We start from the raw sequence: 6,000 nt of genomic DNA, 5'->3' as shown, positions 1-6,000 counted from the left end.
TCAAAAGTTACTGTGTTATACAGATGATTTTAGGATTCCCTTAAAGACTCTTAAAAGATAATTATTAATTAACTTATAATTCTTTAAAAATGTGCATCACTTATTCAGCACTGTTCAATTCCAGCGGATTGCTCACTTGTACCATGATGACCAAGTCGGTCGTTACAGTTCCCAAAATCTTAAATAAGAAAAAAAAATATATATAATGTATTTACAACGTGATATGGTAGATAGATTTATGAATATATATTTATATTTTTTTTAAATGTGAGAAGAATATTATTGAAGTTCTTTATAGTTACATACATTTTTAATTACATAATTTAATTTTGCAATTTTATTTGCTATAACAACGTTTTACACTCAACAATTAGATACAAACCATGGTTAAGACACGATAATCTATAGTAAGACCAAACACTGAGAATGTCACCGGACTTTGTAAAATTTGAACACCAAACTGTTGAATCTGAAACAATGGGGGGCGGACGATAATTATATATAATACATAAACATATAATTGCAATCAATTATACAGGGTGTCAAAAAAGATCGGGATTTACTCGAGAAAGTGATGTTTTTGAAAGAAATGTTTCAGACAAAAGTTGTAAGATATAAAAAGATCTATTTACAGATCTTATCAGTTTGATCTTGGGTGGCGTCGCCAAAGTCAGGTCAATATCAAATCAATTTTTTTAAATGGAACATTCTATTTTTGATGCCAGAATCTAATAGCTGATGTCAAGAGCTTTTCAAAACATTGTAATAAAGAAATATTTTTTATTGAGTACTTTTCAAGTTATAAGGCTTGAAAGTTACAGTACCGCCGACATTAGCATTACGCATGTAATGATTGACAGCTAAAACCTCTTGAATGTTATTCAGGATCATCTTAATCGTGTAATGCTAATATCAGCGGTACTGTAATTTTCATAACTCGAAAAGTACTTAATAAAAAATAACTTTATTACAGTGTTTTGAAAAGCTCTTGACACTAGTTATTAAATTCTGGCATCAAAAATAAGGTGTTCCATTTAAAAAATCGATTTGACCTTGGCGATGTCATCCAGTCAAACTGATAAGATCTATAAATAGATCTTTTTATACCTTAGAACTTTTGTCCGAAACATTTCTTTAAAAAACGTCATTTTCCCGGGTAAATCCAGGGTCTTGACCCCTTTGAACATCCTATATATGTATAACTTTATTGTATAACAAAAACAGACTTCCTCTTGTATATTAGTATTTGCGTCACATCCATTAATCGCATGAATGATTTCGATGGTTTTGTTTCCCTACAAATAGCTTAATTATAAAATCTATAATTATAGACACACACACACGCAGTGATGAACGAGATAAATTACCTCAACGGCCGCGTACTTGCAAATGCGACTTAAAGGAACAGCTTTTACAATGCACAGAAAACAAATTGCCAATGCAAAAGTTGTTTGATTTGCCCAATTTTTGACTTTATATTGCTGTATGATGAATCGAACGTACAAATTATAAAGAGCTCCAATAAGAAACATAATAATTTCTCCTATCTCCCAAGCTATTTGTATTCCAAAAACAGTACATACTATTTTTGAAATTTTACACAACTCCAGATGTATCTGTCTGAAAAACATTTAAAGATAATCAAAAATATTTTTATTAAAAAAGACTTTTTTATCTTTCAAAAAATATATAAAAGTCTGATGTAAATATTTCATGTATAATGAATGAAATTTTAAATTTTAAATATCTTAATGGCAAAATTGATGGATTTTAAATTTATTTGGATTTTAGTTCGACTTTTATACTTCGGAAAAATACTGTAAAACTAAATGCAATCTATACTTAAAATATATGTTTTATAGAATTTAATTCATTAAAGTGTATTTCATAATTTTCTTTGTACTCACTTGAGTGTCTGTAACAGATGTTTATGTTCCTGAGATTTTGTCTTTACGAAATTGTACTTTTGAAATTGATTTTGAAGTTTATTTTGTAATTCTTTTTGTAACTGGGATGGAAAGTAAGATTCAATTAGAGATATGACTCGATCTTGTTTCTCTGGTACAGAAACATTTATTCGAGACTGCACCCTCCGTCGCCTTCGAAATATCATCTTCATGGAAAGAATATGTTTTCGCTTTTTAGTATTAGCATAATCTTTTTCAGTCAATTCGAAAACGCCCAATTTTATTTCTTTCGTTGATAAATTTGTTAAATTCTCGCTTAAGAGTTGATTAACTAATTTGAATTTTATTTCCAAATACCTGTATCGTTATAACAGCATATATTAGAGATTAATACATCAAGAAAACTTATTATTTTTCTCTCTCTCTCTCTCTCTCTCTCATTTTTTATTTTCGCAAACAGTAAATTAAAATCCACTAGTTGACTCAAAATAAAACAAAGGAAATTGTACTAATATACAACATTGTCCATAAGTACAAAACACCCTTAATCTATTGCATTTTATAGAAAAGGTGATAAAAAAAGTAAAAATCAAAGTAGGATTAAGAAAGTATTACAATTATTATAAAAATGAATATTACTTTCAATAAAACTATTTTTAAATCTATTTATTAGATATACATATAGAACGTTTACGTCATTTGTAGAGATGTTTTACGCTTATGACAAGGCTGTAAAATCAACGTCATGTATAATAAAAAGTTCATAATAAGTTCTGTTAAACAAAACAATAGCGATTATTACTTTTTACACATTAATTGATGAGTAAATCTAATAAATATACGTAAATTTCTGGATTATTTAGAAGGTCAATTTACGTACTTTACAAATATGCAGAATTCGAAGGTATTAATACCGATAGTAATCAACGCATACATGTGTACCAATATAATATAAATTGAAGTAAATATATTTGTATGTATTTGCAGTTGAACAAAAAGCATGGTGGAAATAATGAAGGCGGTTGTAATCCAGACGGTTATTATTCCGATCGTCACGAAATATAATCTGTCATAGTTCACCGACAATCCAAGTTGTCGCAATGTTTTATCGATCTCGAAGATTTTTTTGTAACAAACTTTGAATTTCTGTATACATATCAATTTACAATGAGACAATATTATAATTAATACACATACAGATGCATAGTTTTATATTGAAACTATATTATAAATCTTTATATCATAAATAAGTAGTATAAACGGTCACTAATACATCCTATGCACTGTTTCATTCGCTCACCTTCGTATGCCACCAGCCCAGGAACATCTTAAATATTATAGACACGATAAAGAGGTGCGATAATAATTGGTACAGCACGTATTCCATCCTCAGCATTTTAACGTTATTTGCATAGAATTTTTCTTGTATGCGGAATGCGCCACTGTAAAATGTACCGTACATGAACAAAAAATAGATGAAGCTGAGTATAGGTCTCGAATAACCACGAGGATACTCAAAAGCACGAAATCCCAATAAACAGCTGAGTATTGTCACCAATCTTAATGCCTCGGAGAAGCATTTTGGACGCGCAAATAGCTTCATCACTTCTCCCTCTTTCATAAAGTATTGCTCGACTCTCGTTACTCAGACAAAATGTTTTCCTTTTTAATCTCCAGCCGATCGAACATCTAAGGTATTCAAAAGATAATTAACATTTTTCTTGCAGTTTCTTACTAATTCTTACGTCCAACACAATTACAAGAAAGAATTAATTACACTTGCTTTGTAATTAAAATGCATATTACTATAAATAACTAAACAACGTATATAAATATTACACACACGGTAAATATCATGCAATGTGCTGTACTTAGCGATGTGAAAACGATTTATAATTACATTAGATTGGGACGCGATTCACTATCTTGCTTGCTCTCCGTTTGTACTCGTCTCTCTGTAGTTCGCAAATCAATGATTCACCTTTTGGTGAACGAAGGAGTACATAAATGATTATTATGAATTATGAAGAATGGGGATGTACTAAATGAACGTGCGCAAACGAGCTCTTGAAGTGACCTTTGAAGTAGTCACAATATATATATCTACATACAATATAAGAGGCACTTCTGTCAGCGAAACGATAAATAACTTATACTCACGTGTGCGCAAGGATCTCTTTATTCATTATCCTAATGCAAGTAACGTTATAACATGCTATCGAAGATTCGCGACAATATATTGCTAAAGAAAAATAATTACTAGCGAAAGATTATTGGCATATATGATTCTTAACCCTTGAACATCACACTATTTCCCCTACTGGGGGATATTAATAATATAATCATCACATGTCTTTCCACCAAGTTTCTAATTCCCCCAGTAGGAGAAAGGACAATTGAAAGTATATTATAATAAATATTTATATATTTCGTTATGTTAATTTAAGTACATGTATATTACGTTATGTTTAAGTATACAATAAAATTGAAAGTATACAAATTGCATGTACAACAGCATACACAAGTACAAATGTACAAGTACAAGTATGCAATAGCAACAATGTAACAGTGTGGTGGTTTTTAAGAAATATCTTTTTAAATCTTATTTTTCATTAATAAATAAATAGATGCGATTATTATTGCGTCATATAACCATTATACATATTTATCATTTTTATTTCCTAATAAAACTTCGTAAACATTTTATAAGTTCCTATGTCATTTTATATACATTAGGCATATATTTTTCATGAATCGTATATTTCACGCACGAATGGCTCACTACTTATATGGAATATACAGTAAAAATACAAGAGTTTCAAAGTTATTTTTTAAATAAAAAATAAATATTTTGGATTTCCAATACTTTTTTCAGTAGTAGATATCTTTTGAACTAAGGGTGAGCACACACACAAACGAAAATTCCGACGGGGCATTCGTGAGCAATCGATGAGCAAACGAATGCAAAAAAAAAATTCGATTTTTTTAATTTTGGGGGGCTAGTGTGAAATTGGCCCCCCAAAGTTTATATTTCGTATATCTTTTGAACTAAGAGTGAGCAAACGAAAATTCCGACGGAGCATTTGTGAGCAAAAGATTAGCAAACGAATGCAAAAAGAAAATATTTTTTAATATTGTGGGGGGGCCAGCTTCACACAGGTAGAAATGTGCAGCGAAGACGATAGATCAATAGATCGCTATGTGCGTTCATTACATATCATTTAAGAAATCCAAAAATATTGAAGAAATATCCGATTAGAACATGCTATTTTCTCTCAAAAAACGTGATCTCTTTTGCATATCCCCCCCCCCCCCACGGAGAATTTTTCACATTACCTACTTGAGAGGACTAATTCCTAGAAATAAAATTGACTAATGCAAAGACAAACTAAAGGAAAATCAGAGAACTGCGATAAATTAAAGACAAGCGTGAGAATTGTCTTTGTTCGTAATTTATTTCTTGTCGAATATGCAATGTGAAATGCAGTCACACCTAATAATCGATTACTAATTTATACATCGCGCAAACTATACCATAGAAAGCGATATATCCAATGCCATATATCCAGTATACGAGTAAGAACAACGCTCGCGTAGAGTAAGCAGACGGGATAATTTACGAAATTCCGAATATAATGACATAATATGCATTTTTCACGAACATTTCGTCATAACGGACACTATAAATATAATAAATAATATTACCACGATAAATATAGTAGGAGAATAAAACTGATCCAGATATAATTTTTGATAGTTCTTCTATAATTCCATTTCCTCCATGATTTTTTTGAACATCAGGATCATCATTGCCGTCTTTCTACAAAAGTTAAAAAATAACATTCGCATTTCTCTATCGATTCGAAGACGAAAAGATCGCGCAAAACTATGTTTGCTTGATTAAGTTTGGTACTCTATTTTTAGAGTTGAATAAAGAGCTTATATTTATAGCATATAAAAATTAATTTTTTTTTAATTAGACTTTATATTTCAGAATTCTTGCATGCGGATATGTCAGTTTCTACGGCAATCTCTTAAATTAAGTTACCTTTCTTTTCAACCAGCCGCACAGGATGAGGAGTAACGTCAGACA

This window comes from Trachymyrmex cornetzi, unplaced genomic scaffold (genome assembly GCF_001594075.2).
Source record: "Trachymyrmex cornetzi isolate Tcor2-1 unplaced genomic scaffold, Tcor1.1 scaffold122, whole genome shotgun sequence".
NCBI classification, from domain to species: domain Eukaryota; kingdom Metazoa; phylum Arthropoda; class Insecta; order Hymenoptera; family Formicidae; genus Trachymyrmex; species Trachymyrmex cornetzi.
Note: the sequence above shows the minus strand (reverse complement) of the source record.